Here is a 20,804-nt window from a genome sequence, read left to right as displayed (position 1 = left end):
TTTTCCCCCACCCTTTCTTCTGTTGCAACATGAGTATCTAGACATAGTTCTCTACATTAATCTTTTTTAAAACTCCTACACTTTCTACCTGACTAGTAGAAAGTGAGTTTGACTGAGTGAGTTGACTTTTTGAAAAATGGTGTTGAAACGGAAAATCCTTTTTGTTTTTTTCTTTTTTGCCTTTTAGGGCCTCACCTGTGGTATAAGGGAGTTCCCAGGATAGGGGTTGAATTAGAGCTGCAGTTGCCAGCCTACACTGCAGCCACAGCAAGGCAGGAGCTGATCTGTGTCTGTGACCAACACCACAGTTCACGGCAATGCCAGATCCTTAACCCACTGAGTGAGGCCAGGGATCGAACTTGCATCCTCATGGGTCAGGTTCATAACCCGCTGAGCCACAACTGGAAACTCCTTTACAATACATAATATCAAGGACATTATCTGTCCCTATTTGCATTTTTATTTTTAATAGTAATACGTCGCTCATAGGTCTGTTGTATAATGTGTAAAACTACTATAATGATCGGTACATACTAGGCTGGTAACACTTCTAAGTTCTTTTCGCTTAGTTTATTTTTTTAAATTTATCATGGTGAGTAATTGATTAGAATCTAAGCAATGTGCTTCCAACCCCCCCCATATTAACTTTACTCTTCTGCTAATTATCATAAAAATCATCCTAAAAGTTCTGAATTTGTATGGGTTTTAAAGCTCACCAAGGATTATAAACTGACTTAGAAGATATCAGACAGTGGCTTTTCCCTATTATACCTCTTTATGATATACACCTGGGCCTTAAGAGGTAAAGTATGTTTGAAAAATTTTGTAATTAATTTTCTTTTGAAGACCTACCTTCTCCATTGTCTTTGTCTTGATCTTCTGTGTTTGTCTTTGAACCTCAAAGTTCTTGAAATTATAATCTGCTATTATAATCTGGACTAATACAAAGAAGGGGTCTAAAAATGACCTAGAATAGAAAATGTTCTGTTGTAAAAACTTCTATAATTCTAAGTTTTTTAAAATTTTTAATTTGCAATAGGGTTTTTATAAATATGGCTCTTAGAAGCCTTTAGCTTTAAGATTTCCCTTTTGAGTTCAGAAGGCTGTAAACCCTGTTGATTTCCTCACATTCCTGAACCCACTCTTGGTTTCCCATTCCTTATACATGGGCTTCTTAGATCAGTGACAACATAGATCAGAACACAAAGAAGCAAATTGCAATGCAATTCAGCCTCAGCTGACCACTAAGAACTATTATTAATAACAGCCTAGAATAGTTTGATAATAGATAAAAACAAGCCAACAAGAGCAGGGATCAGGTAGCCAGATCACAATACCAAAGGAGAAAGTCATGGAATAGGTCCACATTTGAAAATGTTTCCAACAAAGGAGGGGATGTAGATTCTTTTTTTTTTTTTTTTTTTTTTTTTGTCTTTTTGCATTTACTAGGGCTGCTCCCATGGCATATGGAGATTCCCAGGCTAGAGGTCGAATCAGAGCTGTAGCCGCCGGCCCATGCCAAAGCCACAGCAATGTGGGATCTGAACTGCGTCTGTAACCTACACCACAGCTCACAGCAACGCCGGATCCTTAACCAACTGAGCAAGGCCAGGGCTCAAACGTGCAACCTCATGATTCCTAGTCGGATTTGTTAACCACTGCGCCATGACGGGAACTCCGGGGATGTATATTCTTGACAGAAGTCATCAGTACTCCTTTTTGGTTAGTTCTTGTCTTTCTCAGTAACACCTGTCTCCCCTCCCCACAGGAGCTGCCCCTTCATCGCCATCTCCATCAGAAATATCTAATACCTGAAAACCACCAGCATCATGATAATCCATACATAGGATCGGGAGAGTGATCATGACAAGAAAGCGAATATAATTGCTAGTTAATAATATTCACCGGCACCTCCTTGCTTTAATATAGACAGTGTTTTTTCAGTTTTAAATAAAGTGTTACATAAATACTTCAAACCCATCTTCACCCTCATCCCTTCCTGAAAAAATTTTAATGCTAAACTTCCTCATGCCTGAGATATTCTTCAAGGCTTGTCATTTGTCACCCTACATTAATGATCCAAATGGTTTCCTTTTTTGCCACTTTTATCATTTTGAGGTTAGTAGCTTAACTTCATCTGCGCATTTACCTCCTTGGATTGAAAAGCACGTTCTGACTTTTTGTCTACATCTGGATGTATTCATCCTTCAGAAAATGACATCTAATGTGTGTACCTGGCTGCATGTTTGGTTATTACAGGAAAGAGTTTCTATGAACTTTACGTGTCTAGGCATGTCCACAGAGTAACTCAGTTCCCATTCCAATATAAAATTATATTTTTAATCTCATTGTATCTTTTTTATGGTAATCATCTGCTTTATTTTTTGAATGATATATGAAAAAAAATTAAAAACAACTTTTTAATAGCTCAAGGGGTATAGTATATTTTGCTTTCTAGTCATTTGCATATAATATTTTCCTGAATATCTCCAATGGCAATATTTTAATCCACTTCTTATTTTTCATTCATCCAAGTCTTTTATTTCCTCCCTGTCTTAATGTTAATAGTTTTAACCAATTGTAAAATGTCTAGAACATAGCCAGGAAAGAAAGAAGAAATATCCATTAATTGACTTTAGATTCAGTATCTGTCACTGGTATCATATGGGCTTCCATAGCCCATCACTTTTAGAAAAGGTCTCTCATATCTAAGATACAGCTCTGATTCTAATCAGCAGATTCTATTATAGTCCTTGAAGTTAAAAAAAAAAAAAAGTGAGAGAGAGAAAAGAAAAAAAAATGCTGATGAAGGCTATAAAAATAAATGAGCCTTATTGCCTCTTGACATCTTTAGCACTTTCTGTGGCTTCCTGAGTGAACAGCAGTGGCAGACAATAGCTTAAAGATTGTGTGTAAGATAATGAGAAAAATAAATGCATCCTCAGATGCAGCCAACAGGAACTGCTGTTAACATTCATTACCCAGGGTCTTGAATGCTCCCAAGATGATGTTATTAATTTGGAGGATGAGCTAAGCAGTGTGAAAGAAAGCTGATGTTTGCTTATAACCTTCTTGACCATCACTTTGAATATTAACCAAGGAGGTCAAAGGTATTATTACTCTGATACTGTATTTCTTTGTACAGTAGTGATCCCAGCAGGCAGCACTGGGTCAGCACATACCCTTAAAACCACTAAAAAAAAAAAAGGAATGGGAAATAGATGTGGATGAAAACTTGAATTTAATTTCAGCCAGCAGTTGTGGTCCATGTCCAGTGTGGAATCTCTGTATAACTCTTATAGGTTCTAACACCCTCAGTTTTCCTGGCCCTTAAGTTAACTACATAGAGTACATTCTTATTTCAAGAACCATAGAAAAAATTTTTTCATTGTTCCAGTTGACACACAGGATTGACACCTATATTCCACATATGGAATACTGCAAAATTATACCCACTTATATGGGTAAAATAGAATGACCAAGACGAACTGTTGATTTCATAAGCTTTTCTGGGGACCACTGGAGGTCCCAAAGCCCCTCTCAGGGGATCCATGTTTTTCAAAACTATGTTCCTAATAATACTAGATAATATTTGCCTTTCTCACTTTCATTCTCTCATGACTGTGCAGTGGAAGTTTTCCAGGAGCTACAAGATGTGTAATATTGCAAAAGATTAAATGTGGGGAGTTCCCATTGTGGCATAGTGGTTAACGAATCCAACTAGGAACCATGAAGTTGCGGGTTCGATCCCTGGCCTTGCTCAGTGGGTTAAGGGTCCAGCGTTGCTGTGAGCTGTGGCGTAGGCCAGCGGCTACAGCTCTGAGTAGACCCCTAGGCTGGGAACCTCCACATGCTGCGGTTGCAGCCCTAGAAAAGGCAAAAAGACAACATAAAAAATTAAAAAATAAAAAAAGATTAAATATGGAAGTAGTTATAAGAATTTGGCTGTCGTTTTTGAAGCTGCATATTAAAGAAATTTGGAAAAATATAAACCGATGACACATATTAAACTTATTTTTTGGAATATAAATTTATTTTTCATAAAATGTGTTCATAGAAATATGTAATTATTTTTAATGATTTAAAATCATTTTATACATTTATAGGTTTTAATTTACAATATGAAAATATCAGTAGAATGAACCATGTAAACAGTCGCTCTGTGATTCTCAATTAAGTTGCGAATATCTTGGTTAAAAACAAAATCAAATGAAAGGAATCTTGACCAGATATTGATAAGTCAATATATTTTCACATGACCAAGTTCTGTCATGAAGACATGAAGACAAGAGATATAGAAGTTATCGACTGTTGGAGTTTCCGTCGTGGCGCAGTGGTTAACGAATCCGACTAGGAACCATGAGGTTGTGGGTTCGATCCCTGGCCTCGCTCAGCGGGTTAAAGATCTGGCGTTGCTGTGAGCTGTGGTGTAGGTCGCAGACGCGGCTCAGATCCTGCATTGCTGTGACTCTGGCATAGGCTGGCAGCTACAGCTCCCATTAGACCCTAGCTTGGGAACCTCCGTATGCCGCGGGAGCAGCCCAAGAAATGGCAAAAAGACCAAAAAAAAAAAAAAAAAGTTATTGACTGTAACCTGTGAATTTACACACATGTATTTTGACAAGTTATTCTTACATATACAACAATTAAGAGTTTTTGACTGAGACATATATATTTATGCAAAAAGTATATAACAATATTTCCCTCAGCAATTTTGTATTTAATACAGGTTTAGCCATAGACTTAAAAACTAAACCCTGATTGATTATGTGGTTCCATTTCCATATATTTTAACAAATTTTATGGTCTCATGCAGGGGAGACATTTCATTTTCTACCACTTTTTGTCACAAGAGAAAAGAAAGGAGAAATCAACTTATCCAATTGTAGACTACTGACTGAACTAAAAGATTGAAAATCCATTGCTATCCAGTTTTGAAACCTTGAACAAGTCCCTTGATATTTCTGAGCTCAATTTTAATAACAATTAATCATATATTCATAATAGTTATCATTTTTATTACTCCTGATCTTCTGCTCTACTTATTTAAGTAACTGTTGCATGGTTCATATGATATATGTGAAGGCTTCACATACAAAAACGATGTTTTGAATGATAGGAATAATAATAATGATATTCTAACAAATAAAGTAATATTCCCCTTGAGTCCTCATCTTAGAAAAGTGAAAAATGCAGTATGAATGCCTAAATCTTTATTCCATTTGTGCAATTGGTGCCTAGAAATTAGATAACATAAACTGAGCTTAAATGATTAGGTGCAATTTAAAAAATCCAGAATGTTCTTAGGACTCTTTTCTTTGCAAAGTAAACACCATTCCTCACATGATTGATTAGGAAATTATTTTTTCTCAATGAAAGTCCTTGCATTCATAGAACAAAATTAAACAATGCTCAGTGGAATTGCTTACATCAGTTTCATTGACATTGGTGACATCATTCAAACAAAATGAATGACTGTGATCTCTAAGAGTATTACTAAAGTTACCAGAGTAAATTTATATTAATATTGCTGGAGAACAAAATTAATCTGAATACTTGTTAAGCAGCAGAATAAAGAATTAGAAAAATGGAAATTCCCTTGTGGTGCAGCAGGTTAAGGATCTGTTGTTGTCACTGAAGTAGCTTGGGTGCAGGTTTGATTTCTGTGCCACAAATTTTGCTAAAAATTCAGAGGTGGAATTCACCTCTTGAATTCCAACTTTATTCGGTTTATTTCTTTGGCATTTGGGTATTTTAAAAGTTTTATTTGTAAAGGTGGAAAGTGCTTCTGGGAATTTTAGAGTTTTTTTTAGCAAGTAGATAAATGTAAACTGTATCAGTTACCTATTTAACAAAGAAAGGCAGAGTCTTTAATATTCTTCTGTGACATTTTCTGAGTCCCTTTATTATTCCAGGAACACTTCTTACCTATGTATCTAGCTGAAATATTTTTTTTAACTGCAGTGGAAGGAATAAAAGTGTTCTAGCCAGGAAGGGAAGGAAAGGTGAAGGCAAGACATCTCATTCGGAAGGAATTTTGTGGTGTGGGAATGATAGTCAATTTTAAAACACTTTCAGTGGTAGTGATATAACACCAACTCAAAGAATTAGTTTGGGAAAAATAATAAAAAGGGATAAAACTATGAACCTCATACTAAATGATTTGAATCCAAGTTTCTGAAGTATTCATTATTCAATTTTCTGCAAGTTTCGAAAGACATAAAATAAAAAAGACCTCAGTTCAGAGATTTGACTTCAAAATGTTGGTTATAATGAAGCAATAGAAATCCCTAAGAAAAGGAGAAGAGAAAAGAGAGGAAGAAATGCAAAAATGATTGAACTTAACCAAACACTACTTGAGAAAAGTAGATTGTGCTATCCCTATTTTACAGTAGAGGAGAATAAAATTTAGATATAACATACTTTGTATAAATTGATTTAGCTTGTGAGGAGCCTAGCCTTACTTTTGATTTTCAATAGCCAGTATCAACTCAAATACTAGTAAATAAGATAGTGTTTTAACTCTTGACCTCAAAATCAATATGCAGATTTCCTTATGCCAGCAATACAGATTATAAGTTAAAAAATTCTATATAAAATTGTGAAAAACTATAGAATAGTTAGGAATGAATGTAAAAAATAGGAATGGGACCTATGTGAACAAAACTATAAGCTATTTGGGGAACACAAAGGAATGAAATTTGATCAAATGGATATTAAAAACTATGTTCCTTGGTGGGAATACTCAATATTATACAATATATTAATTCTTTTACAACCCACTGAGTAAAGAGCCTCCATAGGATTTGCGGGGTGGGGGGCACTGAACACAATTATTTTAACCTTAGATTAAAAACCATCTTTTGACTACCACTAAGAAAATTTTAAAATGGATTTAAAATTTTAAAATAGGTCAGTTTCCCAAAGCAACAGAAATAAAAGCAAAAATAAACCAATGGGACCTATTCAAACTGACAAGATTTTGCACAGCAAACGAAACCAAAAATAAAACAAAAAGACATTTTACAGAATGGGAGAAAATAATTTCAAATGATGAAACTGACAAGGGCCTAATCTCTAGAATATAAAAGCAACTTATACAACTCAGCAGCAAAAAAGCCAACAACCCAATGGAAAAATGGGCAAAAGACCTGAATAGATATTTTTCCAAGGAAGATGTACAGGTGGCCAACAAGCACATGAAAAAATGCTCAACATCCCTGATTAGTAGAGAAATGCAAATCAAAACTACCTTGAGATACTGCCTCACACCAGTCAGAATGGCCATCATTCATAAGTCCACAAGTAACACATGCTGGAGGGGGTGTGAAGAAAAGGGAACCTTCCTGCACTGTTGGTGGGAATGTAAGCTGGTACAACCACTATGGAGAACAGTATGGAGGAACCTTAGAAATCTATACATAGAACTACCATACGAACCAGCAATCACACTCTAGGGCATATATCTGGACAAAATTTTCCTTAAAAAAGACACATGCACTTGCATGTTCATTGCAGCTCTGTTCACCATAGCCAAGACATGGAAACAACCCAAATGTCCACCAACAGATGATTGGATTAGGAAGACATGGTATATATACTCAGCCATTAAAAAAAAAAAAAATGAAATAATGCCATTTGCAACAACATGGCTGGAACTAGAGACTCTCATACTGACTGAAGTAAGTCAGAAAGAGAAGGACAAATACTATATGACATCACTTACATCTGGAATCTAATATATGGCACAGATGAACCGTTCCACAGAAAAGAAACTCATGGACTTGCAGAATAGACTTGTGGTTGCCAAGGGGGAAGGGGAGGGAGTGGGGTGTTTGGGGAGCTTGGGGTTAATAGATGCAAACTATTGCCTTTGGAATGGATTAGCAATGAGATCCTGCTGTGTAGCACTGGGAACTATGTCTAGTCACTTATGAGGGAGCATGATAATGTGAGAAAATAGAATGTGTACATGTATGTGTAACTGGGTCACCATTCTGTACAGTAGAAAAAAAAATTCGTATTGGGGAAATAATTTTAAAAATTAAAAATAAATAAATAAATAAAGTAGAATAGGGATAACATCTAACTTTGAAGTGCCAAATTCATTCCTTGGTCTCCAGTTTATTTGACCCATCCAGAGCACTTGATATTATTGATCCCTTCCTCCTTGGTGAAGCAGTTTCTTCACTGCTGGAAAAGTCTTCTCTTTAATTTTTCTACTGTTGGATGCTCTGTTTTACAATCTCTTTGCTTCTTGCTCCTCAATCTTCTTGTATTTAAGATATTATACTCGCCCAGAACTCAGTCCATGCACTTTTTCCTCTTCTTTCTGTCCTCATAGCCTATGATCTAATCTAGTCCTATGGATTTATATACCAGCTATTTAATGACTGCTCTGAAATATGTACTTCAGCCTGGACCTCCTCCTTAATCTTCAGACACATACATCCAACTCCCTTGTTGTCTTTTACATCTTGATCTTTAATAGGGTCAGCTTTGACGTGCCTGAAAATAGACCCTGATATTTCTTCAAAAGTCTGTTTTTTTTTTTTTTTTTTCCTATAGAATCCATAGGTAGATCTCTATTTTACCCGTTGCTCAGGTCAAAAACCCTGAGGCCACTGATGACTATTATCTTTTTCTTTAATCTCACATTTATTTCTTCAGTAAATTCTATCAAAATTATCTTTAAGATGTATTTAAAAAGTAACCTATTCTAAGTAATTTCACAGCTACCACCATGGTCTCAGTCAACTAACATTTCCCATGAGTTACTTTAATCGCATTCTAACTGCTTTCTTTGCCTTTATTATTGGCTGCCCACAGTTTGTCTTCTATACAGCCTCCATAAAGATTTTGTTAAGACTTGTGCACAAAACCTTCCAATGACTTCCCGTATCACCCACAAAAGCTGAGACAGGTTCCTGACGACTACTGGCAAGCTCTCTTTTATGTCATTTCTTAATCCCTTCTCTTAGTTCAATGTGCTCTTATCTCTTCCTGGGACATTCTTATCTCAGGGCTTTCATATTGTTATTTGCTCTGTCTAAAATGTGCTTCCTCAGATACCCAAATGATTCACACTCTCATATCTTTTGAAGATTTAATAAAATATTAGTTTATTGAGAGATACTGATTTAAAATGTCACCTTTCATATGTTATTTATTTATTCTTTAGCATTCTATTTCTCCGGCTGGAATGTGAGATTTGTGAAGGCAAGGATTGTGGCTTTTTTTTTTCTACTGCTCTATCCTTATCTCCTAAAATACAGCACAGAATAAGGAGGATGTTATTCTGCATAGAGAACGATTCTGAAGGTTCATGATACCATGATTATAAATGATGATGATTCCAGATATAAGTGATATCATATGGTATTTGTCCTTCTCTTTCTAACTTACTTCACTCAGTATGAGAGTCTCTAGTTCCATCTATGTTTCTGCAGATGGCATTATTTTGGTTTTTTTATGGCTGAGTAGTATTCCATTGTGTATATATGCCACATTCTTCCTAATCCAATCACTTATATCTAGAATCTAATATATGGCACAAATGAACCTTTCCACAGACAAGAAAATCATGGACTTGGAGAATAGACTTGTGGTTGCCAAGGAAGAGAATGGGATAGATTGGGAGCTTGGGGTTAATAGATGCAAACTCTTGCTTTTGGAATTGATTAGCAATGAGATCCTGTTGTGTAGCACTGAGAACCATGTCTAGTCACTTATGATGGAGCATGATGATGGGAGGAAAAAGAATGTGTACATGTACACCATGCTGTACAGTAGAAAAAAAATTGTATTCGGGAAATAACAATAAAAAAATGATGTGATGATGATGATGAGAGCAGAAGCTGCTATTTACTGATGATTTATTAAGTCTCAGGGATTGTGCTAAGAACTTTATATGCATTGCTTCATTGAATCTTCATAGAGGTTAGGGAGAGACCAAGAGAAAACTTGCCCAGAAGCTAGGTGAAGAAAGGGCTTCAGTGAGAAGGAAGGGATCATTTGTATCACATGCTTCTGATAGGTCAAATAAATTAATGCTGGAGGAATGGATTTGGCACCTTGAAGTTAGTGAATTGGATTGCAACATTCTAAATTACGAAACTGGAACATACAAACATTAAATAGCATCCCAATTATGAAAGGTCAGGACTAGTCTGAAACGTCAACACTCTTGAGTCCAAAGCCTAAGCTTATCACAACTCATCTTCAATTAGGCCTCCTGGCTTCCTGGTCTAGGACCGCTGTGACAACACAGCACTGTTTGTCCTGGAATTAGCATGGCTTTGGTTTTAAGCTCAGGTCTACCACTTGCCAGATGTTAGAGATGTGTATACATTATAACCTTCCAAACAACAATCCAGGTTTGATATAAATTTTCTGTGTCGAAGATGAACAAAGGGAGACTTAGAAATATTAAGCAGTTTGTTTCTGCTCCTACGGCTAGTAGAAGGTCTAACTGGATTAAAATCCAAGTGAGACTGACTTTCAAACCTTATATATCTCAAATTCTATATTATTTTCATTGGAGGAAAGTGTGAGAATTATACGACTGAAACTGCAAATCTAGGAGGACAATCTGATCAGTAGATGCCAGGATCCTAAATATTTAGGTCATATGCTTAAGCTGTTTATTCATTTATTCAAACTTATCTGTTTGGCCTCTAAAGACATTTGACAGAGTTTCCATTGTGGCTCAGCAGGTTAATGACCCAATATTGTCTCTGTGAGGATGCAGGTTTGATCCCTGGCTTCACTTGGTGGGTAAAGGATCCGGCATTGCTGCAAGCTTCAGTGTAGTTTGCAGATTTAGCTCAGATCCAGTGTTGCCATGGCTGTGGCATTGGCCAGCAGCTGCAGCTCCATTTGGACCCCTAGCCTGGGAACTTCCGTATGCTGCATGTGTGGCCATAAAAATAAATAAATAAATAAATACATGTGTATGTGTGTATACACACACACACACACACATACACACACATATATATGTATGTATGTATATGACATTTGAATTTGGAATCCCTGGATTGGTTGGCCCATAAGGAGACTTTTGGAACTAGGGTATCCTAATGTTCGATGACAAGGATATTCCCCGCTTGGTTCACAGAGGATGGATCTGAATTTTATCTAAGAAGAAGGTGAGGCAGGATCAAAGCCATCAGTCTAGGATTTATGCCTCATTACCTGGAATGCCCTTCAAGAAGAAAGTTTATGTGATGATACCACCCTCACTCTCCCCTTTCCTTCCTAATTCTTTATTCAATTAAAATCTCCAAAGATATGCCTAGAGCTTTTCTAAATCTCTTTCAAATTGACCAAAACATTGTATTCCCTGGGAGATGCTCCTTAATCCTCACACATCCACTTGCTAGGTTCACTTTGCGCAGTAGAAGAGGTTATAATTTATACCTTTGGTTTTAACAGAGATCTGCAGCTGCTCATTGGAATCATGGTTTTCCAAAAGGCAAACTTAAGTGTTTAAAGTACATTGCACAGAATTGTTACTTTCGACATTTTTGCTGGGTGGAGAGACAGGCAAAAGATAATTTCCCCAAATTTAAGTCTTCTGTTCTATTTCATGGGTAGATTCCTATAGTCAAAAAAAATGGAATCAACTCCCACATGCAATAATGGAATGTGTGGGCACAAATCTTGCTGTGAGTGGACATGATTATGAACAATATCCTCATATGGAAAAATGCCAGAATTATGTCCATTTTTGCTATTGAATTGTCACTAAATTTAATTCTTGACAATGCTTGAGTTCTGGTAGAATGTGAAATACTGCAAAGGAAAGAACTAAAATCCAGGTATTGTGTTATCTCTGTCTTTCTCTGTGTGTACCTTTTTCCTTAGAAGTCAAAAGAAGATACCACTTATTATTTGAATCAAGTATTAATTGATTTACAAATACTGAGGTTAATAATTAATCGAATTCCAAATACTTTGGCCTAAGACTCTATAAACAAGTTTCAAGGTGGCATTTCTTTCCAGGGGAAAATTCAAACAAATAACATGGTCATGAATACAATATAGACCAATACTATTCAAAATATATGTTTATCCTCTTAGAGAGACCCCAGCAAATTGATTCCCAGTTGCCTGCAGCAGTAATGTACACTTTGGTGGATTTGCCCTCATTCCTTCTTTTAGTCTTTCAGTCCCTCATTCCTGTTCTTAAGGCCACTTCCAAAATAAACACATGCATCAGAGACATGGTCTTAAGTAAGCTACACTTCTGTAGGCCATCAAGGCTAAGTCATAAATTTAGATCTCTCAGTTTCTAAAGCTATATTCTTGACCATAGTTTCAAGTGGAAAGCACTGCCTGGAGTAAGGAGAAAGTAAGTTCAACTCAGATCTGTAATTTATGTCTGCATAGTCCTAAGTGTAGTGACTTTCTGGACTTAGAGCCCCACCTTTACCATATTGTTAACTTCCAGAGACTCTCAACCCTGGTTATAACTTCTACTCCCCAATTCTAACTTCCCCATGCCTGCAGAGTATTAAATGTCAAACTTCAGAAATCCTGGGCTGTGCTCCAGGTCAGTATATCTCCTTGTATTCACCTTTTTGATTTAATAGCTAGGCCGTCTATTAGACCAAGGCAAATATATTGCATTATATTGCAAATGTGTTAGCAAGGAAGGCAAAAGGAATAGAGTTGAGATACTCAATATTGCTGCTATGGGATCTTGTTCATGGAATGGCAGGCAGCAAGGAGTGGGCCAGTGAAGTTCTAAATGCTTTCTATAAACTTATGGGCATCCCTACAAGAGATTATTCAGGGACCTACTTATGCGTGAAGGGGAGATGGGGGTGGATTTCTCCACTGGCATCAGGTTCATCTTTAATATCTTCATATATGGGAGTTCTAGTTAAGTGTTGCTGTGAGAGAGAGAAACAGTTTTGTTTTTGTTTTTCTTTTTAATAGGGCCACCCCCATGGCATATGGAGGTTCCCAGGCTAGGGGTCCAATCAGAGCTGTAGTTGCTGGCCTATGCAACAGCCACAGTAAAGCAGGAACCAAGTCACATCTGAGACCTATGCCACAGCTCACAGCATCGTCAGATCCTTAACCCACTGAGCAAGGCCAGGGATTGAACCTGTGTCCTCATGGATGCTAGTCAGATTCATTAACCGTGGAGCCACGACAGGAACTCCCAGAGGTTTTATTATTTAAAAATTTTAGAAAACTTCAGCGTAACTGAAAACTCACATTTAGAGACAAGCAGTGCTATTGTGCGATCTAAGAAAAATTAGTTCTTTTTATTGAATATTAGTTTCTTTGTGTATAAAATGGGAAAACATAATAGTAGTATAATAATAATAGTAACTGCATTTCTGAGATAGATAGACAGATTGATAGATAGGAGATAGATGCCAAGCACTACACTAAATGCTGGATAAAAACTGCGTGTATTGATTTGGCACATGTTTGTGGCTCAACAAATAGAATAGTTATGATTATGGTTTATATAATTTGTTCATTAATTTACAAGATCTAAAACTTTTAATATGCAAATTAGAAAATCTTATCTTTCTCATCTCTTGTTTATATCTCATTCATATATCACACATTCTTTATTCTTTTCTGTATGCATTTGGCTCCTGCACATATGTTTAGGACCTACTATATGCCAGGCAGTGTACTGAGTTCTGGAAATTTAAGAATGGGAAGATATAGTTCCCGTTGTGGCTCAGCAGTAATGAACCCAACTAGTACCCATGAGGATGCTGGTTTGACCCCTGGCCTCGTTCAGTGGGTTAAGGATCTGGTGTTGCCTTGAGCTGTGGTTTAGGTCATGGATGTAGCTGGGATCTAGTGTTGCTATGGCTGTGGTATAGGCTGGCAGCTGCAGTTCCAGTTTGACCTCTGGCCTGGGAACTTCCATATGCCATGGCTGTGTGGCTGTGGCCCTAAAAAAAAAAAAAAAAAAAAAAAAAAAAAGAGTGGGAAGATAACCACGGCCCAGCCTCACAGAGTGTACAGCTTTTTGTGGGTGAGTTAACCATGTAAATAATGTGTTATAATTCAATATGATAAACAGGGTACTGGGGGCACAGAGGAGAGAGTGCTTAAAATCAGAAATTTGTTCCCTGGGGGATTGAGGTCCCAAGATGAACTGAGTTAGGGAAATGAATTTGAGAGAGAGGAGCACAGGCAAAAGCTTAGAGGTGAGAAGAAGAGGAATCTTGCAGAAGAGATCTGGAAGGATAAAGAGTTGGACTTGAGTCTCATAAATCATGCTCAGGAGTCTTGAGGGAATTGGGAAGCTAGCAGAGATTTTCAAAGCAAGGAAGTGACATGGAAAGTTTGCATTTTATAAAGATTACTGGCTGTGGTGTAGAGAAAGTATTTGAAGTATGAAAGAAGGGCTCTAGAAGGCATTTTTTGTAAATCCAGTTAAGGCATTAAGAAACTGGCATATATCAGAGAAAAGAGAATGATTTTAAAATATGCTAAGCTGTATAAGATGAAAGAAATATTAAATATCAATTTAGTTTAGATTGATTAACAAGAAAACAAAAAAAAGATAATATCAAGAAAATATTTAATCCTGTCATTCCCCAGTTCAAAAATTTTAGTGATCATTATTTAAAAAGAATCTTAGTGTTTTTTATCTTTCCTCAAACTTAGCATTCAGCCTTGTATTCCACATCTCATTCCTTATTAACTTATCAAAATTCCTAATTCCACTATTAATTTTTCTGTCTATATTCCATGATTTAGCTTATCTGCCATTATCGCTAACTCCCTTCCACCTTTCAAAATTCTTCCCACCCTTCAAGAAACATATCTCAAATGTTCCTTCTTGGGTGAGTTATTTTTTCATCTCTTCATATTACTCTCAAAGCCATGTATTTGCCTTTCATAGCAGAGGATCATATTTCACTCATTTCTGTACCCTTCCTAGAACCTTATGCAAATCTTTATCTGAACAGATTTGATGTTCAGGAGATGTTTGGAAACTAAGGTGAATAATACATAGGGTATCTTATTTCTTTGCTGATAACAGACAAAAACAAGAGCATAAAATAACTCAAAAGGAAAGATAGAACCAACAATTCAAGGAAATATTTTGAAGGAGCAAGAAGAAGTATGATTTAGGTTTAAATATTAACAATAAATGTGAAAATTAAAAATGAACACTAAACACTAAAAATATATTCTGTTAATTTCATGAGCAGTTATTAATTGCCCAGTTTGTGCCATGTTAACAGGTATTAACATTAAGCTGTTTTTTCATACCATTCTTATATCATATCACCTCTACAGTTCTGTTTTCACAGTTTATTATTATATAGAGAGACTTGATCCAATTGAACAGTGTTTTCAAAAAATGAAGTACTTTGCTGTGAAAAAGGCAGTGCTAGAATTGGACTGCTGATAAGACATTTTTTTCCCCTTTCATATACAAAACTGAAAATAAATGCTATACGTCCTTTGACTTTATTTTGAGTATCTCCTAGGTATAAAGTTGAGTTTCTATACTCACAGTATGTAAGATTTTAGCAATACAAGATTGTGACTTTTTTCCCCAATAAACCCCTTCTTTGTTCCTGAGGCACCTCTCTTCTGATGATAACAGGGAAAGCATTAAGTTTTGCATATGACAAATTAAATAACGTGATTACAACACTGAGAAATTCTGTAGTCAACTAAAGTTGATTTAATATACAGTGGTATTGTATAATACATAGTAAGAACACACAAAATATATGCCCATTGCATTCAATTTAAGATTGGTTCTATTTCACTCACAACTTAAGTGATAAAATTCTGATATCACACTATCCCTAAGTTCATTCGTCATTAAGATGTGTCTGTAAAATTAAACACAATGCTACTGTGTTCAGAATAATGGACTTATACTCAGCAAAACCTGTGCAAGTTCGACCTGTTCATAGCTATTGATTGCTGGTCCTTACCCCACCTTATTCTTACGTGCCAAAAGCTAGATAACAGAAATGTCATTGCAAATCTTTTTTTTTTTTTTTTTTTTTTTTATTATTTTCCCACTGTACAGCAAGGGGGTCAGGTCATCCTTAGATGCTTAGATGTAGTCATTGCAAATCTTAAAGTACAACAGAACACATGTTTAACTGCTGCTAATTTTGGATCAAGGGCATTACCTACACTTACAAAGCATAGCATTTTAAACTAAGTCTATCTAGAAGTTGTTAAAGTTTTGACATTCTGAGATTCAAGACATTAGGAGCCCTATCTTATCTAACTAGTTATTGAGTATCTACCATGTGCCAATCCAGGCACAGGACCACAGCCCAAATTTGGCACAGAAGGAAGATGCTGACACTCTGATGCTCTCCTTGGAAGTGTTTAGTGAGCAAAATAACCAACACGAGGACAAGATTTCAGATAGTGATAAGCATTCAACAGATTCAAATGGTGTAACTCATACACAGTTACAGGACATGTAGAGGTAGGGATGGAAAGAGAGATGTGAGTGAATGGTCAGCAAAGTCTCTCTGGAGACACAACATTTTAGCTGAGACCTGAGAAATAAGCAGGAGTTAGCCATGTCAAGATGCAGGGAGGGAGTTTTATAGCCAAGGCTACTATGACTGGGGTTTACTGTTTGTGGTAGCTTTATTCTTAGAATAACTGTGTGAGTTAAAAAATGTAGAGGTTAACTAAATGTGTTTTTTCCTCTTTTTAGCTTGTTAAGGTGACTTTAATTCATAGTACAATTAATTTGTGAGCATGTACTTAATTGCAAAAAAAGCCTACTTATTGTAATTGCTGAGAATGAGTAGGTAGCTGAAATCAAGTGTAGCTGATTGGCTAACTCAATTATAATTTATATGTGTAAAATGTTTAATATACATTTATACTTTGATCGCATAAATGATCACCTAGTTGTTAAAAGAACATACCTTTATTTTTTAAATTTTTATTAAAATATTGTTGATTTACAATGTTATGTTAGTTTCAGGAGTGTACAGCAAAGTGATTTGGTTATATATGTATGTATATATTCTTTTTTTTTAACGCTTCATCCATTGCATGCAGAAGTTCCCAGGCCAGGGATTAAACCCATGCCACAGCAGCAATTCAAACCAACCACCGCAGTGACAAGCCAGGTCCTTAACCTGCTGTGCCACAAGGGACCTCCTATCTATTCTCTTTTTTTTTTTTTACATTCTTTTCAATTATAGGTTATTACAAGATATTGAGTGTATTTCCCTGTGCTGTACAATAGAGTAGTTCCTTGTTGGTTATCTATTTTATATCTAGTGGTGTGTATAATTTTAATCCCAAACTCCTAATTTATCACTCTTTTGGTCACCATAGGTTTGTTTTCTATATCTATGAGTCTGTTTCTCTTTTGTAAATATGTTCATTTGTATCATTTTTTGATTATACATATAAGTAGTATCATATGATATGTGTCTTTTTCTGTCTGGCTTACTTCACTTAGTGTGATAATCTGTAGGTCCATCCATGTTGGTGAAAATGACATTATTTCATTCTTTTTTATGGCTAAGTAGTTTTCCATTGTGCCTATGAGCCACATCTTTTTTATCCATTCATCTTTTGATGGACATTAGGTTACTTTTGTGTCTTAGCTATTGTAAATAATCCTGCTTTGAACATTGGAGTGCATGTGTAATTTCCAATTACAGCTTCCTCCAGATATATGTCCAGGAGTGAGATTGCTGGATCATACGGTAGCTCAATTTTTTAGTTTTTTAAGGAACCATCATACTGTCCTCCAGAGGGGCTATATCAATTTACATTCCCACCAAGAGTGTAGGAGGGTTCCCTTTTCTCCACCCCTTCTCTCGGCATTTATTATTTGTAGACTTTTTGATGATGGCCGTTCTGACTGGTGTGAGACGATACCTCATTGTAGTTTCGATTTGCGTTTCTCTAATAATGAGTGATATCCAGCATCTTCTCATGGGCCTCTTGGCCATCTGTATTGTCTTCTTTGGAGAAATGCCTTTTCAGATCCTCTGCCCATTTTTGATTGGACTGCTCTTTTTTGATATTGAGGTATATAACATATCTTTATTTTATAGATGAAGAAACTATAACCTAAATTTTAATCACTTGACTTAAAACAGCATGTATTGGTGGATGAATATAGACTTTTAAAAATGGATAGATGGAGTTCTAAACCTGCTATGACTGATACAAATAATTTGGAAAATGCATTTTCTCTCTTTCATCTTAATTTATTAAAGTTTCTATAACATAAATGACACACAGAACTTGTCTTTTATTTTTTTATTGTAATGGAGATTATTTTCTCAGATAATATATTTTAATAATAATAATAGCTGATATTAACTAATACTGCATGTCAGAGACAATTGTATTCCAAAAATACAATTTTATACCTCTGTGTCTATTAATTCCTTTCACTTTAAAACTCTGAGGTAAATATTCTTCTTAAAAATAAAATGATAAAAATAAATTGAATTCTGTTCAACCAGCATGTATTGCAATAATGTTCTACCACAATTCAACGTTAAGATGTGTAAGAATCTGTAAAATTTACTTCCTGCTACTATAACTCCATGCCCATGAATTTATTCCCCCCATCTCTGTGGTAGAGCTCTCAGCAAGCACAGCAGTTAGTAAAAGCCTTCTTCCCTGCCCTGCAACTCTATCAATTCTGCTTCTCAGTCATTGCGCTGGTCTCCTGCCGCTGTCTAGATCAGATTCAAACTCTGTGCCCTTGACATCAAAGTCAGAACACAGAATACTCTTACATTTTTCTCTTGTCTTAAAGTTTATCTTTCCTTAGAACCAAAACCTACTTAAAAGTTTGCCTGATTTCTAAGTGAGCAAATTTAGTCATTCTTCCCATAGCATATTTCAGGGACCTCTATTAAAATGATGTTCCATCTCTGCAATGGGCTACCTTCTAAAGTTGAAATTAGAATATAGTTTTGCATTGAAATTGTGGTTCCTGGACAATTGCATGGGCCTCGCCTGGAAGCTTGTTAAAAATGCAGGAACTCAGGCCCCATCCCAGTCTTACTAAGCCCGAATTTGCATTTTTATGTGAACCCCCAGAGATCCTATTCAGATTAAAGATTGAGAAGCACCGGTCTAGAGGTCCATAAGGATGAAATTCTGGACTCAATCTCACAGACAGTGGGATGTCAGGAAAAGCCAGTAAAGGAGTGAGTTATGCCAACACATCAGGAGATGAACATAAGCCACATTAACGAAGGTCCTAGGCTGCTTGAATCCTCACCTGATTTTTTTGAATGTGTATTAATTCATTTTATTCTGACCATAATCCTACCAGGTATTTGGTATTATTACCACCTTTTAAGAATAAGGATGAAAAAGCGGAGACCCCAGAGGTTAAGTGACTTCCCTGAGGTCACACAATAGATAGATAATAGGCTTGGATTCAAAACCAGGCAGGTTGGCTCCAAGCTCAAGTTCTTAATTATTATCCCGCACTGCCTCTTTTTGAATAGCCTGTTTCACCTTCACTTACTGGCACTCTTCCTGGCTCTTCACAGGCAGGCATTCAATAACTGGAAATGAATGAGGCTCTAAATTCACGCAAATGAGCACAGAGGCTTCACTGTGGGCGTAAACTTACCACTCACTGCCTCTCCCCTCTAGTCTGTGAAGAGGCTGCCTGACTGATAAGAAATCAGCAAGCTCATCAATACTTATATTTGTCCTTTTATTTCACCATCTCCACTTTTCACAACCTTCTACCTACCCTGAAGCAAGCCACCTATAGTTCTCTTGAGTTGAAGTTACTGCCTGTATCTTCAGCAAACACTAAAATGAATCAAATGAATACAGGATACACAGCTAACTACTAGCTAGTTTATGCATGCTCTTTGATTTAATTACACACCAAGGGAGATAGTATTATCTCCTTTCCCAGACAGTAGGGCTGAATTCAGAAAGGTTAAGTAAAATCAGACAGGCATGGAGTGTCATGCTTTAGTTCCAATTCTTTCTGATTCTGGAAGTATCATTCCTTCAACTCTCAATATTGACACCTGTGCCTTTCCTTACTATTTGATAGAACCAAAACTTGAAATCCATATTTCTGAAAGATGATGGGGGTTTTTGGTTTTTGTTTCTGTATCTGAATTTTTCCTTACCTCCATTCAGTATACTGACAGTTCTCAAAGACTAAGCATTAAGAAAAACCTGGGAGACTTGTTCAAACACTGATGGCTGGACCCCATCCCCAGAGTTTCTGACTTAGCAGGTCTGTGGTGGAGCCTGGTAATTTTCATTTCTAACAAGCTTCAGGAGATGCTGATGCTGCTGGCCGGGGGAACCATTCTTTTGAAAGCCACTGCAGGCAGTAAACCTTCCTAGCTCTTTATATGTGCTTAGGTAATTTTCATGCCTAGTCTGTCTGAAATAGATTCCAGAGCGGCGTCCGTGGTGGAACCACTAGACGACAATGGGTCTGAATCTGTATTTCATGGAGGCGTAGAGTGGTCAGTTAGGGGTATGGAAAGTAACATGATACATACACAAGGGGGTTGCGTTCTAAAAAGATGTTCCCTATCATCCTTATTATCATTCTTATTAACCTTTTTTGCTTGTAAAATTTTATAAGACTCAGCATTGACACTATTCATAACTGAAATCACATGCTCTTTATCATTCTGTCAAGTTTCTACCTCTTGATACTTTCCTCCTCTAGGATGTTTTAGAATTAACTTGTGATGTGTATTTCGGGGGTAAACAGTCAAAAGCTATCTCTTGCTCTGTACTTTGATGGCTAATCAACATGGTTCATTCCTCACAGGGTATGCAGGTGAAAG

The 20,804-nt window shown here is 36.4% G+C and overlaps 1 protein-coding gene across 9 annotated transcripts in view; it reads left to right on the top strand.

Annotated features, from left to right (window-relative positions):
* The window catches only part of TENM4 (teneurin transmembrane protein 4), a 2,941,714-nt gene that overhangs the window by 237,697 nt on the left and 2,683,213 nt on the right, over positions 1 to 20,804 (top strand). The gene's annotated exons all lie outside the window — the stretch shown is intronic.

Source organism: Sus scrofa, chromosome 9 (assembly GCF_054392235.1).
Source record: "Sus scrofa isolate SSC_HxYL_T2T_F1_AM1 chromosome 9, Sscrofa_HxYL_maternal_Yorkshire_Landrace_v2.0, whole genome shotgun sequence".
Classification (NCBI taxonomy): Eukaryota; Metazoa; Chordata; class Mammalia; order Artiodactyla; family Suidae; genus Sus; species Sus scrofa.
This window is presented reverse-complemented; position numbering and strand designations above follow the sequence as displayed.